The following is a 14,013-nucleotide window of genomic DNA, read 5'->3' as shown; positions in this document are numbered from 1 at the left end:
TATGTTTATATTAATTCACCAACACTAGATACTATCATATAATAATTATATTGTTAGCCCATAAGTTTTCTGAATACGAACACACCAATAACTAGATACAGATAAGAATGTAAATAGCAAATATTATATTGTTCTCAATATATGGGGAGTTTTATGCAGACTGGTTCCACTCCAGCCTCTATCTAACAAAATATGTTGACAAGCAGTGATCATATGTCAGCGTACAGACAGGTCCATACATGCAAACCTGTCCCACTCCACCCTCCACTGCTTAGCTTCCTCAGGGAGATACTCCACACTACCATCGTATAAGCTGACTACCTGGAACCAGTCTGCGTAGGAACACTTATATATTGTATGCAATAATAATTGTAAAGTTGCTTTATGGATATTTGCTACTGTGAATTACTCCTGCTAAGAGAGATTGTCACTTGTGAAAGAATTTATTAAAGTCAACCTACCTAGAGTGGCAATTCCTGTGCCAATATTATATCTCATATGAGAAACTTTGCATTAATCTGTGTAAAGTAATTTATGCAGATATCTTTATTTCCCATACATTTTTGTTTTTAATAACTGTATTAAACTATTAATATTTGATGAGAAAAATTCGCTCCGGCGCCGGGGATCGAACCCGGGTCCTTGGTTCTATGTACCAAGCACTTGAATTCGGCATAGCTCAGTGGTACAGAGCGCTTGGTACGTAGAACCAAAGACCTGGGTTCGATCCCCCGCGCTGGAGCGAATTTTTCTCATCAAATATTAATTGTCAATATTACAGATATTATTCTGTAGGACAAATTAATAAATCTATAATATGTATTAAACTAGCCAGTTTGAAAGCATATAACCTACATATTACTTGGAACCATTTCTTACATAATAAAAAAATTAAAGAAAAATACTATTGGAAATGATTTATGGTATGTAATGTTATTATTTCATTAATATTTCAGGGAGTTTTTCTTTGAGAATTTTAAACAAAAATTTTAATATAATTTTGCTCGTTTTTGCTTCCTTTTCGAAAAAAAAAATTGTTTTATGTGAAACACTGCATACTGTAAAACGGAGTGACTTGATACGCCTGGGGGGACGTGATACATTTTGTAAGTTCATGTTTCGGAACCGAAACATCAAGCGTGTTTTGGGAAAGCCATTTATTTAATTCCCAATATGCTCAGTCAATTTAGAGAGCAGTATATTACGATAAACGATTGAAAGAATTTTAGTTTTGTCCTTTAAATGTGCAGAAATCTGATCCCAGGGAGTGTAACTTTTTCCTCTGCAAAGGAATTTTTCAATGTTACTTTTGTTCAGATCAAATTTCTGCAAATTTAAAGGACGAAACTAAAAGTCTTTCAATCATTTATTACCATTATACACAGCTCTCTTAAATTGATTGAGCATATTGGACATTCTATCAACGGGTTTCCCAAAAGATGCTATGAAATGTTTAATATAAAACAGTTCTTATCTCGAAAAGAAAGCAAAAACAAGCAAAATTATTTTTAACTTTCTTTTTTAATATCTCAAAGAATAGTTCCCTGAAATTAATGACATTACTTATGGTTCACCCTTTATATATTTCACCACAGCTTCAAATAATTTATCATTATTTTTGGATAATATTTTTTACATTTCACATACATCTCACTAGGACGAACTCTTTCGTCAATTTTACAGTTTTTTCTTAATCTGTATTCAACTCAAGTATCTCCTACAAAGTGCATGAGGAATGTTATGTTTAACTGACAAAACTAGTTAAAATACTTCATCATGCAGTGGCAACAATAAAAATAAAGTAAATTTCAAAAGTTAACACAGTAAAGATATCATAAAGTTATTTAGTGATTATAAGTGTTAAAAGAGTGTATCAAACAATGAATAAAAATAAAGTGTAGAAATGGTGAAATTAAGGGAGACCTCCAGAGAATCTGCTCCAATACTTCCCATTCCCATCACAAATTTAGGTTGGAGTTGGCCCCAAATTTCCAGCTTGGAGAACTGATGCATTAATTATGTGGCTAACATGCAATGATCAATACTTATTGTAGTTTTTTATTTAACGTTAATTTTAAATTACAAGAACTTTTTCAGATACGGTAAGATGATACTAATTTGCTTTTCACGCCACTTAGTTCATACATCTCATCTTCTTTGTGGCTATACTGGCCGCATGTAATATTTAAATTATTACCACTAACAGCAACTGAGTCTTAACAATACAACTAGACAACATTGCATTAAAGTGAACGGCTCGTGCTGTTCTGAGGCTAAAAGCGGCGACCTTACTGAACTAAGTCGAATGAAAAAGGGTATACTATTACATAAGAGAACATAAAGAAACCAAAGTATTTCATCCAGCTGTAGCTCAGTCACTTCTTTTTTTCCTTTAAAAAAATTTATGCAAACAAAAAACAATACCAGATGATACCAAAACTAATGCAATTTATCCAGAATAACACATTATTAATAAATTCTGTAATGTTTACTGATTTATTTTTTCCGATGTTGTAATGAAGTATTAATATAATATTTCAACAGTTACACATACAAGCCATACTGTTACATAATACCTATAACGATGACTAAGAAACCACAATCTAAGCAACTTTTAAGAACAAAATTATATAGGTACTTGATCGAATTTTCGCACATAAATACTGTATATGCCACATCACGCATGAATTAAGACTTTGCAGTAGTAGATTTTTTTTAATGTTCTGTATTCTAGCCGTAAAGCAATGTATGAATGCCATGGAATGTATATAAATAAAATACAATACAACCAGAATTATGTCCATATAAATTAAATAAATTTAACTTATATATATATATATAATATTTTATATCTGAAATCATATACTCATGCACGTACACAGTTTCAAGAAGGAGTGTTCAATTTTGCAGCCATAGTTTTGGCAACAGGAAAACTATAGTGATCTTATACTGTCAATGAGTCTTTTACTGTCAATGAGTATCTTAGTTTAGCACTCCAAATTTAGCTTACAGTAGTTAGTATCTCCTTTTGTGTTTACTGCTCTTCTTTTCTATCTGATTCATGTCTGGGGTGAGACTGCCCAAGAGGATAAGGAAACCAAGAACCTTGTACAAGTAATGGTCTGAAGAAAACTGTGGAGAATTGACTTCATTACTGAATGTATTGATTGTATATTATTTGTATATTATTGTAGATATCTTGTATGTCGGAAAAACATGTATGTAACCGCATATTTATTATGTATTCACTCTGACGATGCCATGAAATCATTGTATTTCCTAAGGCTAATAAATATCTATCTATCTATCTATCTATCTATCTTATGCATCTACTGTGAACAGCTCTCAACTCGCCTGGAGAAGCATATTAAGAGCTTAGACTCATTAAACCCAAACTTAAAATATGTCCACAAGGGATGCAAATGCCCCGAAATTAAGAGCAACAGTAATAATAAAACAGCCCTTTATGGTCATTGCCCATGGAATAACAGGAGATATAACAGAAGCTGCATCATGTAAACGAAGGAAGAATTGAAATTAATAATATAAGTTTGTTATAACTCTGTTGTTGTTTCCAATGGTGCTGAAAATTATAGTTTAATACCATTTTTTTTCTAGCCTCTCAATAGAGGGACACTATATCCATTTCTCTCTTCATATTTTTTTGGGAATGCAGTAGCTGATAATGTTCACTGTTGAGTATGGGCTAGCATTCTCAGTTTGGCAACTGCTGTTTTCCTATCTTCAAATTTGGAGTTTCTGAGGGATCACGTTTGGATTCACCTGATATTTCTTTAACATTGCTAATAAAGTTTTCCTTTTGATCTTCTTTAATAGCAATTTTTGTTCTATGCACATGCATCAGATATACTTGTTATAACGTTTTAAATATAAAAATAATTATTGTTACAAGAAACCTACATTTTTTTTTTACTTTCGATAAGAATTGATATGAAACTCTTACAAGTACAAAACATGAAAACTTGAAAGTATATAACTATTACTAAGAATTTTCTACAAAGTACTTTAAATAACATTATAAACATTTATTTATAAATATCTACCATTTTATCTAATGCAATTCAGAAACATGAGAATTCTCACTTTTACTCTTTTCACTACCTTTGGATGCGTTTTTCTACACTACATTCACAACATCATGATAAATAGTGTGTGATATCATTATAAAAGTGACCAGTAATTACTGGTACACTTTTAATTTCGATTAAATCGTTAAGCATCATGAAAAATGTAATTATATCAGCCTTTTTTTTTAATGTAATCAATAGAGCCTGGATTTTATGTAATTATATATTTTAATGTTACATATTTATGTACGAATAAAAGGCAAATGTTGACGAGATGCACATGTAGGAATTTTGTCCATAAATTTTATTTTACATTTTTTTTTACATATTTGGTATAATATTACATATTTCACACCATACTACATAATTTTACATATTTTAACATTACTGAAGAATATATAATAAATAATAATTTATAATAATAATAATAATAATAATAATAATAATAATAATAATAATAATAATAATAACAATAACAATAATAATAAATAACATTTTCTCGCTTTATTTTGAGGTTATATTGAATTATCCAATACTGTAGCAAGAAAAGAAAAATAATTTGAACACTATTGATATAGTCATACATTGTTGTTATATTCAAAGCTAAATTGCTAAACGAGTTGGATGCCACCAACAATGACTTGTTTCAAATGTTTTCCTTTCTTGTTTTCAAACCGCATCAGAATTTGTAGCAGTGTTGTTAACCAGCAAGGGAGTAATCAGTGAGTTTGTTTCAGTAAGATTTAATGATGTACTGAAAAAGAACCCAGGTTACATAATTTTTTTCACTGTATGCAAAATACTTAAAGGTGAGTGTGTGCAGCTCCCTGAGAACATTGTTCCGAGTATCATTCCTCATCTGAAATATGCTCCAGTTATGTCATGTGAAGTTGAGAGATCATTTTCAATTTATAAGAAAATTCTAACAGACAGAAGGCAATTGATGACCTCAGAATACATGCAAAAATATTTAATTATTAATTGAGCCTCCAGACAATAATTAAATGAGGTTAAATAACATCTGCACCTGTCATGTGAAGTTGAGAGATCATTTTCAATTTATAAGAAAATTCTAACAGACAGAAGACAATCGACTGCAGTAAACATGAAAAAATATTTAATTATTAATTGCGCCTCTAGACAATAATTAAATGAGGTTGAATCACAAGTACACCCATAGTATTTTTCAGTTGTTTTCTTATCAGTGTGCAAAAATACATCTAATAAAGCCTAGATTTTAAGTTACATATTTTTTACTTATTACATATTTATCTACATACCTATTTTGCCATTTTTAGCTACATATTTCTCATTTTCATATTACATAAAATCTGGGCTCTAGTGATCACTAATGATAACTTAATCTATTGAAGTACTCTAATGCCCTACAAAGTTATAGCTCTTTAGAGTTGTTTTATGAAATATAATCTTGCACAATATGTTCCTAATAGTGGGATTAGTGTGACACCAAAGAACATCCAAGCATTAACTACTGTCCTTTAGGTTACCATAAAGTTAATGCATATATTTAGTGTGCATTGAGTTTTAATAATTTCAATTTAATTTCAAGTTGTTATTCATTAACATAGCAGAATTATCACAATAAGTGATTTACGTTACATTAGATGGGGTTGGGAATGGATGATTCAAGATGCAATAATTTTTATAGAAAAGGGAACAGTAGAAGTTGGACTACTGATACAATGCAATGAAGGGCTGAAGAAGTATAATGACAACAGATAATAATATAAATTAGGAGACAATCATAATATACATGATTTAATATGATTTATAGATAGATAAAAAAATAGATGGATTGATTCAGTGAACGAGGATGCAAGGGTCTTGTTGGGGACAGCAACTTGTAGGCAAGTGGCAAAGGATAGAGAAGAATGGAGGAAAAGGAAAGAGGAGGCCAAGGCTCGATTGCGGGCTGTGGTGCCATAGTAGAAGAAGAATATGATTTATAAGAAAAGTCAAAGTTAAATTAATAAATTACAAGCAAGAGAAATTACTTTTTTCAAAATGAGTGATATCAGACTTAGAAATTTAAAAATTAAGATAATAGATAATGTACAAATTAATTCTATGATTTCAAAATCACATTATTATGTAACAGTGCCAACAATTAAAAAAGAAAACATTTTTATTCATTGTTCGATACACTCTTTTAACACTTTAATCAATGAATAACTTTATGATATCTTTACTATGTTAAACTTTTGCAATTTACCTGGCTGACTAGTTTCGAAATAATATCCTTCATTGTTCGAAGCCTAGTAAAGATTCCGTGCTGTCTTCTGGTTTTCCTTTTCGACACAATCATGAACACATATCACAACAACGAGAAACCCGAAGACAGCGCGAGATCTTCACTAGGCTTTGGATAATGAAGGATACTACTTCGAAACTAGAAAGCCAGGTAAATTGCAAAAGTTAACACAGTAAAAGTTATTCAGAAAACATTTATTTTCAGGACACTCCCTGGAAAAAAAAAATAACCTATACAAATATAAGTGACATCGTGTACTAATTAATAATTCTGCCAGTGCCTTGTATATACATTCTAGAAACAGTGTCTTTCATTCATAAAAACAAAGCAAAATTCAAATTGAATTCAGACTACCACATGTATCAAACAAGAACATCAAGTCATATCCATCTGTCCACTCATAGAATTACCACAAGTCTTAAAAGTATTTTACATAGAGGCATAAATATGTATAATAAAATTCCAAGCTCCATAATAAGTAGTAAACAAAAGAAGTTTAAAAGCATGGTCAACAGGTTGCTGCTGCATCATATGCCATATACTGTAGAGGAATTTATGTCTTTAGACCTTGCATGAAAGTGCCTACTAATGTGTAATTGTGAAGGCATATAGGTCGTTATTGCTGTTAACATTATTATTATTATTATTATTATTATTATACTATCTTGTCAAAAAATCTGAGAGTTAGAATTTATAAAACAGTTATATTACCGGTTGTTCTGTATGGTTGTGAAACTTGGACTCTCACTCTGAGAGAGGAACATAGGTTAAGGGTGTTTGAGAATAAGGTGCTTAGGAAAAAATTATTTGGGGCTAAGCGGGATGAAGTTACAGGAGAATGGACAAAGTTACACAACGCAGAACTGCACGCATTGTATTCTTAACCTGACATAATTAGGAACATTAAATCAAGACGTTTGAGATGGGCAGGGCATGTAGCACGTATGGGCAAATCCAGAAATGCATATAGAGTGTTAGTTGGGAGGCCGGAGGGAAAAAGACCTTTGGGGAGGCCGAGACGTAGATGGGAGGATAATATTAAAATGGATTTGAGGGAGGTGGGATATGATGATAGAGACTGGATTAATCTTGCACAGGATAGGGACTGATGGCGGGCTTATGTGAGGGTGGCAATAACCTTCGGGTTCCTTAAAAGCCATTTGTAAGTAAGTATTATACTATCTTAGATACAGTTCTTCTTAAATCATGTCAGCAGACGTCCTGTAATAACAAAGCTACAAATTCATAAATATATCTATAGTATAATCAGAAACTAGATTAAGACTTAGAAATAAGATTGACGAAGCCATGATTTGTAAAGATCTTTATGTGAATAAATTACTATTACTACTATTACTATTACTAATAATTCAAACTTACAAATTCTGGAATAACATTTACAATTTATTAATAAAATCATAATACATGGCAGAATACATAACTTACGAGATCACTGAGAATACTAACTTGTGGCATGTGTAAATAGTCCATCATGTACTACGTCCCTATTTTACATATTAGCCATAGTAGCCTATTTCCATAGACAAAGATGCTAAGAAATATACATCATTAGCCTTCTTAGGAGATTTAATTTGAATGGTAATGTAAAACACACAATACAATTTCATGTAACAAAGATAAAATGACACTGTTCTTAAATGGAATTCTGAAAAATAAACACATATGCTTTCATTTAGTATGATAGATGAAATCACAATAGTTGACGCATTTTACACAAATACTACGAAAGTACCTATGATGATACATTTACAATTAATAAAACTAAAATGTTTTAAATATTGATATTCGTCATCCTTGTCACTTATTCATGGTATCTTTCTAATACATAACAGAGAACACGATGAATCACAGCACTAAATTTATTTTGACATTAATTTACTTAACTACTGAAGCTTTCCTGGCGACATGATAATTCGAAATTTTCTCGGGCTTCCAGCCAGGTCATAAGTCGGTGGATCACCAACTTATGACCTGGCTGGAAGCCCGAGAAAATTTCGAATTAATTTACTTGATAATAAACATTAATATTTTCGGAAAACAACTTAATACCGATATCAAGACAAATTAGGTTCCTATGACTGTAAAAAGGACTAATGATATCGACAAAATTTCACTTACAGTATGTTAGCAAGAATCTGTTGGGTATTAACTACTGGGATTTAATATATTTCGAATAAGTTCATTAAATTAAATTTATACACAGGATCTTCATGTAAAGTTGGACAGATCTGAGTCATTTAAATGAATTACGTACTGCTTTTAAAAATATACTAAATGAGCAATGCATAGATTATCCGTTGAGTCTCAATATGTTTTTTTATCTACCTATATATAATGACTTACATCTTTATTAATTGTAAGAATAGATAGTGTAATGCCATTCTTAATTGAGCTCATGGATTTATGTTGCAAAACATCCGATTCAACTGGTACTGGTAACTGTACCTCATAACGCATTATAATGTTAATGTTTCTTGATATTAAATGACAAAAACAATACGCAATTATTTACACTTTCTTTTCATTTTACAAGCTAACTAATAACATTTTACAGAAAGTTGTCAAATTAATTATTCAAGAACTCCTTGCAAACCCATTTTATTCACGAACCTCCTTGAAAATTCATTTTACTGACTTGCAAATTAATTTCTTTCATAAAATCATAATCATCCCACGGTTAAAACACAGCTAAATAACAGTATAGGTACCTCTGTCACATCTGTAGAATTGTGAAAAAAAATGTTTGCTTTTCAAGTAGCACATTACATAATATCAAATACATTAGCTGTGAACTATTACAATGAATCATCCAGTAATGCTACAGTTAAAAAGGAGTATTTCCCTAAAGTAAACATTTTTGGGGTTGTACAGACTATTTTAAACAATAACTACTAAATATTTTATTAAAACTCAAGAAGAATGTCATTCATTAGAAAAATGCTTTTGAATACATCAATATCTTGTGGTTCACTCACACACTTTCCTTTTCTCTATCTGTAAGCTCTCTCTCCCTCTCTCCAAGATAAAGTGCAAACTAACATGGTAAGATAGATGGCTGAACAATTTCTCTCGAAACGAATTGCCCATAATGTGGCTATATGCTATAATTTCTTTTCCACTCAATTAATTTAGATGACTAATGTCGAATGAACTAACTTTAGTTTCAAGTTATCAATCAAAGGTTTTCCTTGTCTTACGATGCATGGATAATTTAGTCTGAATGAATGTCTCTGTATTTTACTGAACTGCGTTAAAAAACACAATTTTAGTATCTCAAAGTCACATACATACACTTTGTACTGTATAGACATGTAAAAGGAAAGTCTTCTGGACTCTTAATCGCAGAAAAGCATGTACACAATTAATGACTTCAGTTTTTATTAGTGTGCTATGGTATTCACGTAACTATAAATATTTTCATTGTAACTATTATTAGGAAATTTTATTCCAAATTAATAAGTACTGATACTAAAGAAAAAAATTACGATTAACACATCCATTATGATCTATAAGAAACATGGTTCTGTAACTTCACCATATTCAGAAAATCTGGAATTAATTCTAACTTATTATGAATGTGTTAAATTACACTTATTTCTCTTTATATCCATACATTATACTTAAACAGCATATTTGTATTCACGGTTTACGAAATTCAACCAAATGTACCATACTTAAAACCGGTAGCATTTTTCACACTCAACTATAGTCGCAACTTTGTTATTTCCAGCACGACTCCTCCTCTTTGTTTACGTCTTAGGAAGTGAAGGCTCTATAAAGTCTAGGTAGGTAGTATCGTTCGCCATTTTTGTTCTTTCGTTGCCGAGCTACCAGATGAGGAATCTATTTGCCACACCGTTAAACATTATTATGTCGTAGCTCCTATGATAATAAATCAAACACACTGTAATTGAGCAAATAATTGAGCAGCAAATAACGTCCTCGTGTGCTTTCTGCGAACGTCAATGAAAGAGCCAAAATGGCGGGCGATTACATTAAGTATTTATCGAGCCTTAGAAAATGCATAACGTCATCATCAGTGAATCACAAGATGCACATGTTTAAATGTAGCCGACCTGCAATGTGATTGGCTGCCGGAAATAAGAGCAACGGGACTATAACATACAATTTGTCAGTATGCAGAAGTGTTTTCGCTGAATAAAGTATTGAATAATATAATACAGTGCTCTCACTTTGCGAGGAAATTTCGCATCATTCTGCTGACGGTCGATTTCCTGCTCTCCTGACCACAGCGTGGGAAGCCAATTCTACAAAACATCCCAGCAGTTAGTTGCTTCTCATAATTGTACCAGAACGTCTGTGTGACTGTTGCTTGTATATTACGTAAAGTGTACACTGGGGTTCCACTGTAATCTAGTTTCACCATAAAATGAGAGCATTGTATATTGCATATCTTTGATGCTACAGGCCTACTCTTAAATCGAAGAATCATTATTACAATTTTATTCCACTAAACAGAAGGAAATTATTTAACACATACTTTAAACCAATTCTCTAATTTGTAATCATTCATTTGTTACACTTGTAAAATTAAATCCAGAGTAACACAGAGTGTTCCCGGGCTAGTGTTACAAACTTTCAGGGATGATGAGGAAGAGCACATGTATCAATTTGAGATAAGGAACCTTAGTCCGGAAATGACTAAGTCGAAAGTTATAAGCAAAAATAGTTCTGTGGAAATGGAATTGTAATATGGCACCACGTGCCCTCCTTCCCTTAAACTTTGGAACAGTCATGGAAAGATGGTATGGGTCGGATGTCTCCTACGTGGGTACTTGGTTGGATACAATCTGTGAGCTTGTCTACTGTTCCCATTGGCTCATCTGTATTCGAAAATCAGGTCTGCATATTCCGCTCTCGTGTACTCCTCCATTTCACTAGGACTGATCGACTGGACACTGCAACTTGTACACATACACTGCTGTCTACAGATGTTCATATCAAGACCGACCATGTCCATTACACATTACGCTATCTGCATTGCTTTAGTGTAGTTTCCTGTCCCCACCCCTGAGACAGCGCACTGAATGGAATACTGTAAGTAGACAACGTAAACAACGTCAGATGAATACAATATGTGTAAGATGTACAGATAAATACACATAAATAAGGCATACAGAGGAATAAAATTATTTCATTTCCACACAAATATTTTTGCTTGTAACTTTCGACTCAGTCATTTCCGGGTCAGAGTTCCTTATCTAAAATTGATACATGTGCCCTTCCCCATCATCCCTGAAAGTTTGTAACACTATCCCGGAAACACCCTGTATAATAAATCTTAAGGAACATATCACAAATAAAAATATATCAGTACAGCAATTAATTCATTATATTAAAATTGTATTTTATATATATATATATATATATATATATATATACCATTTAAGTTGATACTGTACAATATCTCCAAAACTAAGTGTTGTAGAAATAAATGTCTTGAATAAAAGTTGCTTGATATTAAGGGGGGAAAGTACATGCCATTAGTCGTGTTTTATTTGGAAGACGTTGTGATGGTTATTTTAGGGTCAATTTAATTTTTTTAAATAGGAACTTACATTTTTTATGTTGTTTTCTCATTCCTTCAAAAACTAAACAACTTTTGTATAAAGCACTTTGCAATTGTTCTTACACTAACGTTAATAACAACAAAAATTATGAATAGCTGTGTACAAAGAGCGCAATGAATGGTTGGACCCATTGGAAACAGTCCAGCATCACAGTAGGCGAGGAGGCAATGAGACATTATGTCTGTTGTTTTGTTTACTTTCCACGGCAGGACGGTTTCCTTGTATTCGTCGTTAGTGTACTTGCAGCCGCCTTCGAGTCCAGGTGGATCCACTGGTGGTACATACCTACAATCAGCGATTACCGAGTAACAACCATCAGTTCCATGCAAGTCGTTTAAAGGCCCATTCACAATGAAAATTAAACATAACCTTAACATAAACACAGAAGTTTGCACCCAGGCTACCAAATGGGATCATTCACATTGATTCACATAAGCATTGACATAAACATTACCATAAGACATTAACATGAAAGTTTGCAAACTCCAAACTTTCATGCTTATGCTTATGTGATTTGCAAACAGAACGCAATCGTGGAGCACTGAATTATACGACAGAATATGAGGAAATGGTGTCGTTGTTATGTTTCCATGGTTACCAAGTATGTTTGCTGGTATGTTTATGTTCCCATCGTGAATGATGGTATGACTTCTTGATTTTACTGTAACGTAATTTTTGTTGTTATTTACGTTGGTGTAAGAACAATTGCAAAGTGCTTCATACAAAAGTTTAGTTTTTTTATAAGGAATGAGAAAACAACCTAACAAATGTAGGTTCCTATTTGAAAAAATTAAATTGACCCTAAAATAACCATTACAACGTCCTCCAAATAAAACACGACAAATGGCATTTACTTTCCCCCATAATATCAAGCAACTTTTATTCAAGACATTTATTTCTACAATGCTTAGTTTTGGAAATATTGTACAGTATCAACCTAAATGGTCCACCCCGTATATATATATATATATATATATATATATATATATATATATATATATATATATATATACACACACACACACACACACACACACACACACACACACACACATATGCAATCTTCTGAAATCCTTAGCTTTATATATTATTTATTTATTTCTAAATCTCAATTTTAATGTTGCGTGTTTTGTAGCAATATGTCGCACCAGATGGTTTCTATGTTTAAACCGTACAGGACATCGTGGGCACTGAAACTGAGGTTCCTTTCCACATTCAAGTCTGATGTGTCTCAATAGACTGCGCTTGTATTTGTATGTATTTCCACATGATATGCATCTAAAACAATCAATGGCACCTAGTTCCTGACTTGAAACAGGCAACCATGTGTCCTGTTTTGTTTCTTGTGAGAAAAAGGAACTCTGCTCCCCAACTGATGGTTGTTGATAGTTTTGAAGCCAAATATTTTCACCACCATCATCTGTAACATTAATAAAGACTTGTGAGACATATGTCATATGGCTGTATGCATTCGAAAAACAATAATACTGTCGCAACAGGATCTCAGATTGTATAATTAATAATTATTTCTTACGTAATTAATGTTCCAAGAAAAGAATAGACCCTACCTAGATCGCAAGAAATTATTAACATTTACTGAAAGTCTGAGAGATATTTCAAAGCTCTATTCTGAACTCTGGCGTCAACACCAGAAACAATTGCAATTAATAAGAAAAAGTCCAATGATAATTCAAATGAATGCTAACTAAGGCAATTATAAAACTGTCGATAAACAAAAAATAAATATTTAAATACGAAAAAACCTAATACACTACAAATTTATTCATTTACTTGGCATTAGATTTATGAAGTAGCTAAATATTAACCACAAATAATGATGTCATTTGTTCTAAATAATTATGAAGAACTATTTTATGAATTTATAATACTAATTCCTTATTTATAACTGATCTAACTAAATACAATGCAAATCCATTTAACATAAAACATACTTACTTTCATAAAGTAAATTCTGCTATTGAACTATTCTGTTTTTGCTTCTCAAGGCAATTCTCAAATGTTCTCAATTGAAGCAGCACAT

The 14,013-nt window shown here is 31.9% G+C and overlaps 1 protein-coding gene across 7 annotated transcripts in view; it reads right to left on the bottom strand.

Moving 5' to 3' along the window:
- The window catches only part of LOC138713728 (longitudinals lacking protein, isoforms H/M/V-like), a 614,547-nt gene that overhangs the window by 92,448 nt on the left and 508,086 nt on the right, over positions 1-14,013 (bottom strand). The gene's annotated exons all lie outside the window — the stretch shown is intronic.

The sequence above is a fragment of the Periplaneta americana genome, chromosome 14 (assembly GCF_040183065.1).
Source record: "Periplaneta americana isolate PAMFEO1 chromosome 14, P.americana_PAMFEO1_priV1, whole genome shotgun sequence".
Taxonomy (NCBI): Eukaryota; Metazoa; Arthropoda; class Insecta; order Blattodea; family Blattidae; genus Periplaneta; species Periplaneta americana.
Note: the sequence above shows the minus strand (reverse complement) of the source record. Positions and strands in the feature narration are given on the sequence as shown.